General features: G+C 42.3%; 1 long non-coding RNA gene across 1 annotated transcript; it reads right to left on the bottom strand.

Moving 5' to 3' along the window:
- Positions 1 to 1,090: 1,090 nt before the first annotated feature.
- LOC110958722 (uncharacterized) lies at positions 1,091 to 10,897 on the bottom strand. The gene is made up of 3 exons (XR_002596190.2): positions 10,768 to 10,897; positions 7,667 to 7,792; positions 1,091 to 1,705 (listed from the first exon to the last, which is right to left on the bottom strand). It is a non-coding gene; the product is annotated as an uncharacterized LOC110958722 (long non-coding RNA).
- Between the last annotated feature and the right edge of the window lie 7,316 nt (positions 10,898 to 18,213).

The following is an 18,213-nucleotide window of genomic DNA, read 5'->3' as shown; positions in this document are numbered from 1 at the left end:
TGTATCAGTACTTTTACTTAAGCAAAGGATCAGGAAACATCTTGCGATATGTTTTTTTCAATGTTCATATGTCATATATGCAACACATTTCTTTAGCTACACATTCTCATTCATGGCTTTAATCCCTCGTGAGGCTGCTTACCACTAATCCCTTAACAAAATGAATGAAATGAAAAAAAGAAGAATTAAAGATGAACTAATTAAACAAATTAATGGTAAACAAGGCATAAAGGCAGAATCAAACAAGTATGAAAGCTGTACAATTGAAAATTACAACCACTTTGTCTGAAAAAAAGAAAAACTAACATTAAATTGTTGTTCCTTTCTCACACTGAACATATACATTAGTACACACTTGTACACACCTGGTCACGTAAATGTTTAAAACATATTTGTGTTTATATGCATATTTTTCAGGTAGATTATTGCCTTTACCTTAATAATACTCCAATGTCATAGATGCCTAAAATGTAACATAACTGAAGTTTTCATTTTGTTCTGTTTTATGTCCACAAACAAAACTTTTCTTTCTTGGTTGCTCAAATTTTGTAGGGACAGAGCCAATCACCAATACGTTCATGCAATTCAATTGAAATTCAAGTTTAGCATCTCAGGAGAGGAAATGCAGTTGAAAAAAAAGAATCAAAAAAGGATCAAGGATAATATACAAGTGGCATTTAAAATGCTGCATTTTTAACAACTGCTGTCCTAAATGTACACTGCTGTGTGTGTTTAATGTGTGTGCTTCAGCCAGTTTATGCTGAATTTATGGGTTCTGACGGTACTGACAGGGCAGGAGAATGTCCCCTGCTTATGAGTATGAATGAAGCTATGACTGTCCAGTAGTATAAACCTAAATACTGGATTTTACCATAAGAGGTACATTTAAATATTTCAGGATGCCATTGAAGGAGAGCAATAAATGAACAATCAGACAAATAAAGGCCCAAAAATGGAGCCTTGTGGGATCCCACTCTGTGCATAATGTAACTGTACAACTACATGTGTGTGTATTCGGTCAACTGATTTTTTAAATGTAATTTATTGGGTGGAAAACAGTCTGTGATGGATCAATAAAAACCTTTTCAAACACATTTTTGCAAACTTTATTTAACTTCCATGTGATTTATTGACATTTTGCAAGTCTTTAGCAGAATAGCACCATTAATACAATTTGGAAGCCACACATTTTATTTATTTAGTCTGAAAAATACAGTGTAACCATTTAACTATTTTGCTTGTTACATCCACTGGAACACAAAGTAAAATAAAAACACAGTCTGTACATTTCTGTTACGCATTTTCTGATTCATATTTAAGAGGAACATAAGGCAGAAACATACACTCCATTAATTAGACTTTGCATTACAAAAAAGGATATTTATAAATAATTGTGAGAGTTACATATACCAGTTTAAGATTTCAGCAGATGAATTATAGAGGAGAAAGAACAGTGAGATGAGAGGAGTGGCAGTGAGACCCTGGTGTTGGGAAGTAGCCGGTCCCTGGACTGTGGCGGCCTGATTCACAACACCAGCTGTCCCGCCCCACCGAGTCAGCAGATGGCGCTCTGATGGTGGAAGTGATTTTTTTTTTTTCCGTGGGGAAGCAGAGAAGTGGTTCCACCTCATTGCATCCTCCCCGGGGGTACAGAGTCAGCTCAGCCTCTTCCTCTCTCGCCTAATCTTCGCTACATCTGTGGCAGCTGTGAAAAGAGAACATGCAAATTAGAATCTGAAGAAACCGTTGGAGGTGAGCAGAGAGACACTGAGACACCAGGGAACTTTCTCTGGGTTCCTCTTGCTGAGTTCTCATCATAAATCCAGACATGAGAGATTGTGGGAGTCTCTGCCCCACCTCACTACACCTGCCAGGCATTAGACTACCCACAACCCCCTGCTTCAGCTCTGGTGCTTCTGCTCTCCAACAGCTCCAAAAAACATCCTCTATGCAAATTTTATAATCACACCACAGCAATGAAGTATGTGTGTGTACGTACAGTGAAGAGGGATATAAGCTTTTACTTAGCATATGAAATGAGTTGGGATTAGAATGAGATAAAGAGCAGAGTGAAGAGCAGAGGGAGTGTTACGAGAGAGGTCAGTCATAATTTTGCTTCTATGAAGCACTTTAAATCTTCCTACTGCTCTCACAGGCACTGGAATGGCACACTGGGCTGAACTGAGTGATAAAAGAACACCGGCAGTTTCACCAATTATTGTTCACTTCAAATTAAAATGTTGTAGAATATCGGCATGATAAAAGGACATTTATAGGAGAGAAGAATCACCTATCAACCCAGCGAGGCCGGACCAGTGAGGTTGATCACTAAATGTTTTCACTTTACACATTTAGCTAAAGCTAAATAAAGCATTAAAGTGGACCTCCAGCTAACTGACATCTTCAGTATCAATTCATCTTCCAGTGACTTTCTCAAGTTTAGCCTATAAAACAAAATGGCAGAAAAACTTCACAAAAAATGCCAACAATTGAGAAGCTGGAATGTAGTGAAGTCTGGACCTTTTGCTTGATTAAAAAAAAAGTATAAAACAGCTTAATTGTTGACCCTGTCATAGGTTCTTTGCATTATTTCTGCTAACCTTTGCTCATAACAGCTTCCTTTAGATAGTTATTCGGTGTGAAGCTGAGATGAACAAGCATTTCAGTGTATATCAAAAGCTATAGAATGGAAATGAATCCCTGCCTATCTGTTAAATGTTGAGGCTACGCTAAAATACAGCAATTCTCTCAGTACGAGATGAGAAGTAAATGTCAACTTTCCCTCATGTGTACATTTTCTAACAATAAACAATAAGGACAGTGGAAGTAGTGTATGAAGTGTGTGTTCAAGAACTGTCCTTTGTTTGCGCTCTCTGCTTCCCTGTCTGTGTTTGGCATGCAAGACACTGTAGGTGCACAGCAGTTGTTCTTCGTCTCGCACTTGTTTCCTCGTGCTGCTCTCCACCGAGAAATACCTCTCTGGAGAAATACCATGTGTTTTTTTTTTGTCCTGAATATGTTGAGAAATTACACAGTCCAGTGAACCCTTCTGCAGCGGATTCAAGCATAATCCATATCGCCATAAACAAAATCTACTATTGTGGGGCAAGCTTCAGCTATATGTTGTATTTTGTGCATCACTTCTCATTCAGGTTTTTTTTTTTTTTTTTTGGTGTGGCAGGAAAGTGTGTGCGTTCATGTAAATTTTATGTGAATAGATTTAAAATGTGTGCAGTGTATTGCCACTAAAATAACCAGACATTACACTGACATATTTAGCTGGAAATGCTGCAATTAAATCCCATTTATTCAGTTGACAATTCAGGATAAAGAGGTTTTACTTTAAGAATAAATACGAATGAGAGGCAGACAAAAAACTAACTACGATTTTTAGAGGTAGGAGATTCAGAATTATGAGTTAAAACTATTACAATATTTTTCATTCGTGTAAAGTAAGTAACCATACATTTAGACCCTCACTATAGCATTTGTTGCACTTTCTCCATTTATTGACCGAGCCTTAATACCAGCGATTAGATTGTTGGGTTGGAACGACAAGGATCTATATTCGTCTCGCATTCACATCTATTTCTTTGTCTTTCACTGGACCGGTGTTGAAGCTGACGGGAACGCGAGCAGCAGCTGAATTCCTTTAAATAGCCCTGCCTGCCTCATCATATGGTTGCTATGGCAGCCAGCCCCTCGTTTCAAGATAACGTCCACATGCTTCGGAGAGACCCCCTCCACCTGAGCGCTATAGATTTACGCCGCTGCTCGGTGAGAAAAGAGGTTTGCTGAAGAGATGCAGCCACTTAACGGCACATATGAATAATGTTCTGTGTGTCCACATGTCCACCCTGTGAGAAATATTTGAGCTATGGATTCACGTCAGATCAATCCGCTGTCGCTTTTCTTAGTAGGGGACGTAAGAAAAGTGGCTACTGGGAAAATTGCGCATTTGAAGGATATAGGAGGGGGAAAATATGTGAAGGAGGTAGTGAAGGAATGGGATGGAAAAATCAGATGTTGGAGGAAAGGAGATCAAAAGTGAAACAGATGAGTGAACAGCTGGTACAAGAAATGTGGTGATACTGAGAGAAATGAAGGGTGAAAAAGAGGATGAATGATCTGTGACATTTTTGAGAGAATGAAGGAATTGAAAATTAGCTATAGCATAATAGTGGAATCCCTTTTTTTTTTCCCAAAGAAGTCTATTTCTTTTTTTTTACTAGCGCCTTTTTCTATCTGTGTTCTTTTTCACCACCTCTTTCCCATCTCCTCCTCTCATTTCTGCCTTTCCCAGCCCCCATCCTTTGTCTGGCGTCCTGCTTCTCTCTCTTCGGTTTGTACCCGAGCTCTCAATTAGTCATATGTTTAGCTGAGGGTCAACCAGGACATTAACAGTGCAGGATTGTGGGCAGCTTTTGTGCGCGAGTGGAACTACATGGCTGTACCTCTCAGGCTGACTTTGTCCTGAATCTCTCCCCTAAGTGCACTCAGAAAACTATTGTGAGGCTCAAAGGTGTGAAATCAATTACAGGGAGAGAGAGGGAGCGGCAGACTTTCAGGTTATCAGCAGGTTTCACAAAGACAAATTTAAAGAGCCTTTTAATGCTACCACAAACTGAATTTAAGATCAGTCTGACTAACTAAAATACAGAACAAAAAACTGTTACACTGGGTTACTTCTACTTTTTTAAAAAAAAGCAATGAATGTAAAACAAAAATCAATACTCTATCAGTCTACGCTTATATGTGTTTAAATCACAATTATTATTTGCAATAACATTTAAAGTAAGACATGTTCTGGGGTAAAAATGCACTAACAATTGCATTCAGATTACTCTTTTTTATTTTAACTTGTGGTAAATTATCCCACTAATTCATTTCAAATGACGGCTTTTGTAAATATGTTGGAACATAATGAATCTGTAAATGTAGATGCAGCTTAAAAACATGATGTAATATAAAACAAATGCGTGATGGGTTAAAAATACAGTATGCATTTTGTTTTAGAAAATATGAGGCCTTAAATATAATTGCACTGCAGACACTGCAGAAAAATTGCTCACATTGACTTCTGTGCATTCCGTACAACTTTTTTGTTGTTTTTTGCATCCACATCAATAAAAAAAAATGAACAGAAAATGCTCAGTAATATCAGCATTGACCGGGTGAAAATAGACAAATGTCATTTTTCTATGGAGAACTAAAGACAGTGTGTGTAGGCAGTTATAATTTCAACTTACCTTAAAAAAAAACATGAATCTAAAGCTTTATGAGATTATTTTCAACTGTCCTTACAAACATTCTCTGTTTGATTTTTATGTAGCCTGAAAAGGAGACAAATCACTAAAAGGTAGCCATAAAAAAATCCATATGCAGCTGTTAATGTTTTGAGATTATTCCTGTGGAAAAACACAGTCTACAGAAGAGGAGAAGTCAAAAAGAAGTCGATAGAGATGGCACCCTCAATTTCCTCTTAAAACACACAGGCAGGCTGATTGCATTTGAGAGAGTTGGGCGCGTCTCAGCATCTCCTAATGCGTCTGTAAATTGAGTTGGAGAATGACGATGTCTGTTGTCTGCACTTGGGATGGAAGCCAGGGAGGCGAAAAGCTTTGCTGTGGAGGAAATCTTTCCCTCTCTGCGTTTTAGACCCACACTATTAAACAGACCTCCGCTCGTGTCAAACACTATCCTTTTTTATCCTCCATCACCCCATGTCAGAAAACACAGCTCCTTGCAATACTGATTTCTTCTATGCACTTCTTTTTTTCATTTTGTGTGTTGCGCCTCGCCTTTTTTTCCTCCTCTTCTGCTATCTTTAAATGACAGCGTTCAGAAATGAGCAGTACCATGAACGATGGTACATTATTTTGTGAGGCTGCGAGGTGTTAGTGAGTGCATAAATAGAAATGACTCTGTGTTTTGTGTCCATTATTAAGGAGCTGTGGTGGTCAGCCCTGAGAGCAGCAGCGATAAAGATGCTGGCTGAGCATTTGCCAAGCATCCATTTCCTTTTTACTCAGGTCTAAGAGGCCCTTTGCCAAACACAGTTACATGCACGCGCACGTGCACGGACTGATGTCCTCATGTTCCCTTTTACTCAAAAGTGAACATCCATATCATTCCAATTAAATGGGTTAAAAAAACAAGATTAAGTCTTTACCCTGGCCTGTCTGACTTTATCTCTTTTATGGTCTTTTGTAAAATTGTCGTTAGCATAGCAATGAATACAAGTAGCTCTTTAAATGAGACCCACTGCTCTATAAATGGGACTCTGGTCGCTCTACTTTTACTGCTGTCTAATAGTACGTATGATAATTATCTGACATTATGACTGATAAAATACTCTTAAATCTGCATATTTCTCTTATTTAGAAAACAGTGATCTTTGTGATGACTGTTGAGTACCATGTAAGTGTCCATATTAAAAAAATTATTTTAAAAAAATCTGTTTTCTTATATTTTTAACATGTTTTTTCAAAGGTAATTATTGCTTCTTACGATGTGATTTTTAATTGTAAACAAAAAAAAAAATCAGCCTTTAGCTCCCCTTAAGCCCTTGTCTATTGTATTTATAGGTATTAAGGTAACGGCTCCATTATATGGATGTAGGAATAGTTGACAATTATTCACTCAATCAATAGTAAATAGCTGAGGTATCTCACATTCACATGCACACACACGCGCATATGGACACATCCATAGACACACCCTGTTACTGGCTCTGTTGTCTGTGAATGTACATCGGCGTATTCCCTCATCGCCGTCGTTCCTCCACCGTTTAACTGAACGCTGTGACAACTCCATCGCTCGACAAATGCATTAGAAACAGCGGCAGAGATTTTAACGTGTAAGCCCGACCCTCGGCTGTCACATTCAAGACTCGGTGCACGCATATTCACACACACTCTGTTTCCCTCTTACACACCAGCCGCACACCCACACAGTTGCGATAAGGCCTGAGCGCTGGTAGTCATTTAGTTCAGCTTTGTCTTTTTTACAGCGTCTCCCTGATGAACTGCAGAAAATGCAAGCACTTGCAGTATTTGGATTATTAGCAAAACGGCACAGCTTTAACTTAATCCAGTGATGCTTATAATCTGTGCTCTGTGTATGTGTGTGTTTGTGTGTGCGTGCGTGTGTAGGCTAATAAGAGTGGAAGGAAAAATGGATATGTAAATGAAAGAATGCTGCTTATCTGGCTACAAAAGTGTGCGGCTACGTGTGCGTGTTTACGTAAGAAGGTAACCACCTCTAGAAGCTGCTCTTTCTTAGTTGTATTATATTGAACTACTGTCACAAGAGAATTGATGTGACAAGTCATTGCGCTCTTTGTGTCAAAGCATGAGGAGATTTGAGCATAAATCAACAAACGAAATGACCATCACTCAATATCTCCTCTAAGATTACAATGAAACATTGTTTTTTTGCTGCAATAAAACCAGAGCACGTCTCTTGACTTGTCCAATTGAGTGTTATAAATCAGGAAGCAGTCGCAATGTTTTATGGATGGCTCTTACTCTCTTACCCACTTCTCTCTTTTTCTTGTGCAAGAATATTATTCGAGTGTCTGGCCTTTGGTTTAAGTGCAGATCTATAAATTTACAAGTTTCTGCCTGATGCTTGCAGATGATCTTGGTGCCAAAGGAGCACTAACCCTGATGACTCCTTCAGGTTGCCAGTTCTGGGCAGGGCTGGCCTTGCTGGCTGGGCGGATGGACGGGTAGATAGCTGGATAGCTGGCTGGGTGGATGACTGGGTGCTGGGCTGGCAAGGCAGAGAGCTGTAAAGGAAAAAAAAAAAAACAAGGTCAGCTCTTTGACAGAACGCATTCAGCACCTTAATGCTGGTCTGTGAAAATGCCGATGGTGGTCGTGAAACTGAGAGACGTCAGTATCTAAAGCGAGGACGTCGTCGTCTGAAGCGGGGAGCCGAGTTTTGTTCTCAAAGCCAAACGACGACTCTTTCTATAGGCACCAGAGAACATAATCAACTGTTACAGTAAGGCGGTTTGACATAATGGCTCCTACAGTCTAGGTATATTCAGGTGGGTAATTATGGATTAGCAGAGATCTCAAGTGAGTGGAGATTTCCCCTGACACAAAGCAGTCAGTAAAAAGGCAAACACAGGATTACTCTAACATAGACTTAACATTATCACACAGGCAGAACACATACACACATATACAAACAGACGTACGCACAGACACATGCATACAGACATGCGCAGCTATACACGCCTCAGACCTACACGCTCTTGTCGGCCATCACAGACAGCATGCCGGCTCGGCAGCCATTTTGCAGGACTGCTCTGGAATGTTCAATTAGGGTAATTGTTGCTTACGCCATCATTTCTCAGCATTACAGTCATCATATACGCAACAAAGTCCCATTTCAGCGGCCGTGCCATTACACCCACCTCACGGTCTCCAAAAAATTTAAAGAGGGGTCCTTAATTGTGCCTCTTTGATGTGATTTCGCAGGGGGCCCCATAGTGCAAACCAGGACATGTATGATGGCCGGCGTGTCAGTTATTGTGCAGCCGTGTGTGAAGTGATCTCCACATGTTGTGAGTGTATGTACACCGCCGTGTCGTTGTAACGTATGTGGAGGGGAGGTGTGTGTGTGGGGAGGGGGGGGGGGGGCACGCCCTACAGCTTGTCAGTGCTCACATATGGAGGAGGGGGCGAATGTGTGCGTACGAGCTCAGAAAAAAGAGAGGGGAAATGGGAAGGGTGAGAAATGGAATAAATTGTAAGGGGAGAGAGACAGAGACAGAGAGAGAGGGAGAGAAGAAAAGGACAGTGAAAGAGAAATGTACAGCCTGTTCTTGTCGCCACCATTTTTGCTCACAGACTATGCAGTTTGGTCACAGTTAATTCAGAAAAGCTATGGACTAAGAATATAAATTACTCGGCTCTTGTGATGTTTACATTAATCGTAGAATACAGGTCAATGAAAGCCTGAACATGTCACACAGTAATGTCCTGACAATGGAAAACATTAATGAACAAGCAATACTAGTTTGTCTTAACACTGAATTCATCTTTTCCTGGGTGCTGTACACTCAATGACCGTGTGTCTCTGTAGGTGTGCGACCTGTGCACTTACATGTCATGAGTTTAAGCCCAGTTCTCCACCCATGTATACCCTCTCCTACCTAACTTTTTTGTCTCGCCCACTCTGTGTTAACCAGTAAACGCCACAAACAGTCAGAAAAAGATGGAATCGTCACTTCTTACATAAGAGATATTTTTGTCCAAAAAACAAATTGGGTCTTTCTGAATGAAATAAATTGTCGTCTCTGAATATAGAATACTGGAATTTAAAACTTAACCTATCTGATACAATGCATTTTAAAACAAAAAGCTATTAGTAGTTCTAAAATGGTAATCTACAGTACTACAAACTACACTCGGCTGTACCTCCTCTAAAAAGAACTGCAATCACATGTGCAGGATTTAACAAAGGCCATCTAAGGATAAGAGCACATCTTTTACAGTAGTTGACACAAAGAGGGGATTGATAATTCAGTGTCATATGAATGGGGTTGAGCCAGTCCACAGCCTTATGAGAAGGAGGCTGAATGAGGCTCGGCGCAAGACGGCAGAGAGTCAGGGTGGGATGAAGACCAGCTGTCAAACGGGACAGGTTGAATAAGGGCGTCAGGGACTGAGAGGGAGCAAAGACCGAGAATACAGCAGCGCAATGCGCACATGTGATCTTCTGGAGACGAATGACACCTTACAGGACGTGCTCAGACGTGATGATCAGACATACTGTACGCACATGCTTACGGAGGCAGCCTGCACATACCACTCAACATACAAGCCCTCCCCCTGCTTCCCCCACCCACATACACACTCACTCACACTGTGACAGGAGACTGCACATATGATCCAACGCCCCTTTGTCTGGGTTCATCGGTCAGCGATGGCCGGCAGTTCGACACATTCTGCTCTCGTTCTCATTCTTTTCCTCTCACACACAAACTCTCTCTCTCGCACACACACACACGCGCGCACACACACACACACACACAGGCGTGAGCATGGAAGATGACCCCTCCTTGGACACGTGACTTAGCCTCCTTCTGTATGACATGTCTATCACAAATTACAGTAGTGTCATGACCGCCAACTACCCCCCCACCACCTCCTCTCAGCCTCCGTGTCCTCAGAACGCACCCCCACCCCCACCCCCACCCCAACCCCCACCAACCGGGTGATCTTCTGCTGTGACCGTGTCCTCCTATCACCGTGAGTCAGGAGTGTTCGACAGGGATGGGTGAGGGGGTGGGGGTGGTGGGGGCAACCTATTTGACTTCTTTTCTTTTTTCGATCAGATATGACTGCTGACAGAGAGAACTTTCCCACCCATCAGCGGCACTGTGAGCGGTGCTACAGCACCAGACAGAGGGGACCCTTTGTCTCCCACCACCACACAGGGAGGGATGGCGTACATACACACACGTATACTGTACATTCTGGGGTGGCTGCAAACATGCACACACATGCGCTGACAGGATCTACACGCACACACTACACGGCTAGACTGTTAGTGCAGCGTTCATAGATATTCAAAAGTGACAATGCAGACATCCTGGAGCACGTAAGTAGGTGCACACCTGTGCATGTAGATCTGTCAATTCCACACATCCCTGTGTGAAAGCAATGTGTAGCCACTTCATTGTGTGCACGTACAGCATGTGTGTCAAAGTGTGCATGTGTCAGTGTGCATGCGTGTCCTCAGACTCACCTGGTGGCACCCCTGGAGCTGGTTGTCGTGGTAATGCAGCCTCAACAGGGGCTGCAGAGCTGTGACACCTGATGTCCCTCCTCCCTTTCACTCTCACTCTCTCTGCTGTAGTATAGGATCAGTTGCTACACCCTAGCACTGACAGAAGAGGGGGAGACAGAGAGGGGGGGTTCTTATTGAGACTGGCGGATCGTACCACCAGCCGCAATGAGACAAGGGGACGCCGGGGGGCAGAACTGGTAGGCAGGGCCCTGATAACGCTTGGTCGAACTGCCTCCAAACCACCCTGTCGTCTGCGCTGAGATGGTCTCTCCCTGCTGCCGCTGCTCTGATTGGACGACATGCTTCCTCCTTCATCAAAATGTAAAATTCCAAGACAGAGAGAGTAGTGCATCGTTTGTGTGTGTGTATGTGTGAGAAAAAGCGAGTGTGTGTGTCTGAGAGAAAGACAGACAATGCAAGAGGAAAAAAAATGTGTGTACCTAGTGTGTGCTTGAGAAATACTTGCCATGCAGACTAGTATGACTGTATGCGTGAATATTAAGAGTGTGCCTGTGTCAGTGTGTGTTTGCCTGAGTGCTCATGTAAATGTGTGTGTTTGCGCCTTTGCGTCAGGGAGACAATATACAGGATGCCATTGTCTGTGTGGGCGTGTGATAGAGGAAGAGGTAGTCGAGGGAGAGACACAAGACAAAGAGAGCGCGAGATAGGAAGACACGGTGAGTGTGCGTGTGCGCGCGCGCGTGTGTGTGTGTGTGTGTGTATGTGTGTGTGATAGAGAGAGAGAGAAAAAGAAAGCAGTGTGTATGGCCTGAGAGCTGTCATCATTAGTCTCTCTGCAGCGGCTGGTGTTGAGCTGCAAAAGGGCTTGTCAGTCAGTTTCTGTCACAACATGTCACTGAATGGACACACACACAAACACACACATACACTCTTTCCCAGAGGGAGATCATGTCAAGATGGGGGCCAGTCTGCTCTGACAAGCTGATCCAACACCCCCATAACCTTTCACCCCGCTCCTCCGACTCCTGGATCTGTGCCCTGATTCGTCAGTTTCCCTGTATGAACTGCAAATGTTCCATAAAGAAGGGCAGGTAGAATAAGACTAAAAGCACAAAAAGACAGTAAAAAGGTCGAGAAAGTGACAAGAGGCAGATGGCAACCAGCGCTCACATACAGCAGAGTCTCCTGAGAAGTAACCGCTGAAATACTGCTGACTCACTGTGCTCATAGCAGGCCCTAAAACACACACGGTTCAACTGGAACATCTAGCACGTTCACTAAGATCTATTCAAAAACCAAGAAAGCTGTTCCTGACAATGTTAGTGCAGGGGTGAGCAAAAAAAAGACCCCACCACAAATATTTCGTTCGTTGTCGCTTTTGTTCCCGTCCAATCGATCCCCAGCAGTCCACTGCAGAGGGGAGTTTTAACCTCAAACATAAAACAGACCTTCCTTTTTTCCTGGCTTTTCTCTGTCTCTCTCCTGCTGCCGATTTAATTACCTTCTATATTTATCGGAGCTCAAGATGCTATTTTGGTTTCGAGACTCTTGTCACTGATATCGGGAGGCTACATTATTCAGAGTGAGAGCACTGGGGGCCGTCAGACACAGAACAAGAGCACTGTTGTTAACCCCATGGAGAAGGACGGAGGATGTGTCACATTTACAGTGTAACATGTACATATATAGTCCTGATTTTATCCCCTGTGAAGCTGCACAAAGTGTATCGAAGCACCAGTCTACGATAAGGTGTGGTCCGTCTTTCTCGTGTCTCCATTTTGTGACTGCTTCATCTCAAATCTTTGCTCCAGAGCGTCGAGATAAAGAAGAAGACTATTTCAGATGGGCACACTGGTACGATACAAACGAGTTAACACAGACAAAAACAAAGAGGTGCATCTATCCTTGTGCACTGCATGCCCGTGCACAAAGCAACACACACTGTGGGTATAGATCGGTGTCCTCCATATTTGGTTGTGATTTATGATTGCTCTTCAGTAGAGGCCACAGTCATCTGGGAGATGATGGCCATATTGATCTGATAAACAGTTTCATTTACGGCCAAAGCCTGCCATTCTTACTCACACACATACGTACACACACGCGCACAAACACACAACACACACACAACACAGCAAAGACATAGATTCACAGCAGGAATAACCCAGCTTTCTGCTTCATCAATTCCCCACCTCCTCCACGTCTGCTTTTCTGTTTCTCTGCTCTTTCTCTTCTCCTCCCCCCAGGCCACCTCACCCGCTCCTCTGCTCTCAGCACGCTTTAACCCGTTCCTCTTCAGCCCTCATTCTCATTCTTGCAATTGTCTCTTGGTCACCTGGTTCTCGACCAACATCCTCCTGCACACACCGTGGCCTCATTGTTTCTCTGATAAGCTCAGCATGGCTTCAAGCTAACATTATATCTCAATTTGCCAATATTTCACAGCAATCTTTTGGAATCCACACGCAGGAGGTGATTTTAACATTACTTGACACTATTTGCACAGCCTGATGTTGTGTCTCGTTCAGATTAAAGCATAGGTTTCATGCCTATCTTGCTGTCATGCTCAGATGGCACCCGCATAGTGTGTCTAGTGGTAGCTGTAGCTATTGTCCATTCTTGCTAAGACTGACAGAATGTCATGCAGGAAAAGGATGGGTAACATCAAGAAATGTCGCCAATATGAGGAAGGTGAAACAAATCAAAAAGGTAAGTTCATCCCAGTTACAAGCAGATCCTGAAAACAAAACGCTGTACCTGCAAACATCCATACAAACATAAGGAAGGAGTGTTGTTTTTATAGGACTGTAACTTTGGCAGATATCCTCTTGAACTGACTAAACCAGACTGCCAGTGCCACATAGTACCTTCAGCTAACCTTTATTTTTATAAAGAAAAAACAGCCCATTCATGGTGTACATCAGTGGAGCCCAAACTACGGCCCGCCTCCACATTTGGCCCAGCCCCCTGAACAACACCAGAGACGTATTATGATTTTTTTTTCCAGTCTGGCCACGCAATCGAGACTAATACACGCATAGAACGTGACATTCTACTGGAACCTACAAAAGGATTCAGTATTTCCTCTAGGATTTTTTTTCTGTAGGCGGCAGGCTCCCCATTCGCCCCCCTGCACGTGCATGCGCGCGCACACACACACGCAAACACACACGCACACACACACACACACACACACAAAGAGTAGATACTGAGAGCACCACAGTTATCTGGAGTTTAATTTAGTACTCGCGAGTACACGACACGGTGCAAGACTGCTGTGAAGGTGGAGACAAGCGGCGGTGGAGTATTTGCGACGATTAAAAAAAAAATTAAAGGAGTGGCGCTGGAAGTTTAGTAGCACCAGACTGCCGCTGCAGAATGAATGTAGCGGAAACCCTGGGATTAAAAGGAAGGAACACACAACCTTTGAGACACTGCTCATATGAGTCATTTAAGTCAGAGATTCTGCTCTGGGAACTAAGCTGAACTTTTACCTGTTAAGATTGTACATGGCACAACAGAAAATTAATGTTCCACGGACTTTTTTTCTGTGAAGAACCCAGAGAGGGTAATTTGGTTATTATTTATTTCATAAATAATGTTATTTATGTCATTAATAGTGTTATTATTTATTTCCTGACTTTTCTTCTGTGAAGATCCCGGAAAGGGTTATTAATATTTGGTTATGTGTGGCTTTCTGGAGAACAATGTTTACGTTTAGGCACCCCTGCGATCGTCACACTTTTTCTGTTACAAACTGACCCTGGCCCCCCACCAGAGAAGGGAAAAGTTATGTGGCCCTCACAGGAAAAAGTTTGGGGACCCCTGGTGTACATGAATGTGTCAAGTCTGTTTTTTTCATGGCAAGTATTGAGAGAAGGACAGCCAATAAAGTTTTCACTGCAAAGACACAAGTGCTCATAAAATGTATCAGCAATGTCCAACCTTGGCTATTATCCAATTTTCAATTTCAATTCTATACTTGGACAAGCTCTCAGAGCAGCAGTCAAATGGTCTACCTCCATCTGAAACCCTCCTCCCATCCTCCCAAACTTACACCAACATCAATAACTTCCGTAGCTTAAAACAATAAAGTAAAATTTATGCTTAGTGTAATAGCGACTGGCCAAATGTGTGGAGGTGAGACAGTTTCTTTCTTTACACAACTATTTTGCAGCTAGATAATTCACAGTAATCAACATGACTGTCAATACTTTAGCCAGCTACAAATTGCCTTTGTTTGTTTGGAGAAGCATTTGTAAAAAAAAAAAAAAAAAAAAAAGGTACTGCTATCCTAATTTTCAACAATTATCCAGTTTTATTAGTTACTCTGCGAGGCCTGGCTTTACAGTGATGTTTGGAACAGCAATAAACACCATTACTTTACAAAATGGTCACACAATAATTGATACAAACTATGTCTTTTCAGGCACAACACAGTCTAAGATGTTTGTCTTTTACTGCATTTGCATGTGTGCACAGCAGCATACAGCTGCTATTAGTAACTGATATTACTAAAGCACTGCAAAACAGTGAACTATGCATATTTCATGTATTAAACACTACACTTCCAGTCAGTGTTGTCAACTGCAGTAATGCTACTTTGAACTGTAGCCCATCATGAAATGAAATAAAGACTGGTCCGTTATGTTTTGAATTAATTTTTTTAATACTGATGTCAGGAATTAATCCGACTTTAGAAGGACAAATGTTTTCCGGAGTTTCTCTGCTATTTAATTGGTGTGATGGGTCAGACTGCTTTAATTAGCCCTTCTGCTAACTCTGAAATTAGTAAGAGTTTCAGTGTCTGATGCCACTCTAAACGTTAATGCAAAGGCTTTTACACTCTGAAAAGAATAAAACTGCGGCATTTACGCTTTGCATAGTTGTGCCTCTGTGGAATGAAAATGGGAAAAGGTAAACATATACTGCATATCAATCGTCAAAATTGGTTAGACCACTTCACATGCATCTTTGTGTCTTTCTGTGTGTGCCTGCATCATTTGTCAGTAAACAGATAACGCCAGAGGAGTGGAATTGGGGAAAAACACACACAAGTGAGTGCACAACATATTCACACCCACCTACACACACACACACACACACACACACACACACACACACACACACACACACACACACACACACACACACACACACACACACACACACACACACACACACACACACACACACACACACACACACACACTAGAAGGCTTTCAGTTTCTAAATCAATCCCACATCCGTAGCTAATGCAGTGCTGGGCCCTCTTCAGGAAGCATTAGGCCTATTAGTCAAAGTGCGTACGCATTCCTGTATGTGTGTGTGTGTGTGTGTGTGTGCGTGTGAATGTGTGTGTGTCTGAGGGTGTGTAGAAGCCGCACACTCAGCAGTAGCCGATCTCAGTGGATCCTGTGGGGTCAGCAGGTGCAACAGGGAATGAGGGACCATCTCACTGTGTATGTGTGTGTGCACGTTCCCTCTCCTCGATATCCTCTGGGCTCTTTATCGCTCTAAAATTATCCTCCATTTACTGGAAGACACTGGACAGACTGAGAGCGAAAGAGAAGTATGGACACTCCAGTTTGAATGTCTTCCTGGATCACTTATGGGTGCAGAACGAAGAGACAAACAGACTTCTTGCTTCGTCAAACATGCTAATTTAATAAGTGCAGATAAGTTAAGAAGTCAAATAGCTAGAGAGAGTCGTGATGCCTCAGCAAAACAGATGAGACCTTTAAGCTTTGGAGAGCAACACAAAACATCTGTGAGGCTCATGTGATATACAGCTGAACTGAAATGAAAAAAATCTTCCCGTTATTATAGAGAATCTGTTTGACTGTTTTCTGACACTTCTTCTTCTGAAGAAAGTAGTTCTGTTGAAAGGTGTTCAATAAGATTACTGGATTATCTAGTGTATATGTGACACTGCAAGTGAAAAAACATGCAGCTGTCGAACTTTTAACATTTTTAAACATGTTCTTCACGATGAGGTCCATGAAGCGACATCTGTAGCGGGTTATTTATATGTGTATGTATGATAAATGGTGTAATCAGAGGTAATGTCAGGAATCTAATAACTTCAGCAGACAAAATCTGTGTGAAAATCAATTATCAGTCAGTCACTGTCAACTGTCTTGGATTTAAAATCACAGCAAAGTCTGTCAGTAAAATCCACATTACAACTTGTGTCACTAAAATCTCAAGATGGTCTCAATACTGTTCTGAGACAAACCTCCATGCAGACACATTCTCAGGGAATCCTTACTGTTTTTACCATAAGAAATCTATTTCACAAGCTGGTATTAGCCGACTCATCCTTATCTAATGCTAAAGAGTGCATCTCTACATCCTTGTGTGACATACTTTGATCTTACATTTGGACCTCCATTTCCCTTTAGTCGCCCTCTCTCACATGGGATCACAACCCCACCTCCTCACAACATTTACCCCTGAGCGTTTCAAATGCTGAGGTCAATCAAGTCTCACCAGATCAATATCATTCATTTACGTGCTTGCAGTTCACGCCTGATCATGTAAATATGTGCACTCACGGACACAGAAGTTGTCACATCTATATGATTACAATAAACAACTGACAAGACCAAAAAGAGGTGGACTCAAAATTATTTTTTGCCTTATAGCCAAATCAATATAAGTTGCTTGGAATCATCTTTGTGCTCTTGTGATGGACACAAAAGACAACATCAGGAAGACTCATACTAGCCCTTATTAAAGCCAGCAGTAAGGACTCAGATCAGTCTGACAGCGCCAGTTAATAGACCTGTAGAGATGCTGAGGATAGAAATGAGGGTAGAGAATGGAGAGAGTCAGTGGAAAAGTGAGAGGGAGGAGAGGAAGGAGGAAACTAGCGGAGAAAGCGAGACAGTGAGACTGGCCATTATAAATCATATCCGCTGTTGGCGCCGGTCATGTATCCTAGCAACCAGACAGACCCTCCGCCTTTCTTCCATCCCTTTTTCTATCTTCTGCTAACAGCCTGGTCACTCATATTACCCATACTGCACTGGGCTATGCCCCAAAAACTCCTGACAGAGTTTGGTTTGTGCTTAGAGCTTCCTGACTGATCTGTGGAGGGTTCATATTAAACTGTATTAAACTCAGAGCTGACCACAGAGCAGGGCACTGTGAATGGGCGATGAACATACTGTTGACCCTGATCTCTCTGCCTCTCTCACACACACCAACAATACAATATAACAGTGCTATCCCTCTCCGTTTGCTTTTATGTTGTTATTCATTCATCGACTCACATACTAATTCATGGACACAAAGTATAAATGAAATAAATGTAGCCAAATTACACCCCAAAAGCACATTTAGTAAGCCACAATGTCCTACAAATGGATGTGTCAGACATTATCTGTGTCATGTTGAATAATCATACGTGATGCAATCAAGAAGTTCAGACATGGCAGC

Source organism: Acanthochromis polyacanthus, chromosome 11, assembly GCF_021347895.1.
Source record: "Acanthochromis polyacanthus isolate Apoly-LR-REF ecotype Palm Island chromosome 11, KAUST_Apoly_ChrSc, whole genome shotgun sequence".
In the NCBI taxonomy this organism is placed as follows: Eukaryota; Metazoa; Chordata; class Actinopteri; family Pomacentridae; genus Acanthochromis; species Acanthochromis polyacanthus.
This window is presented reverse-complemented; position numbering and strand designations above follow the sequence as displayed.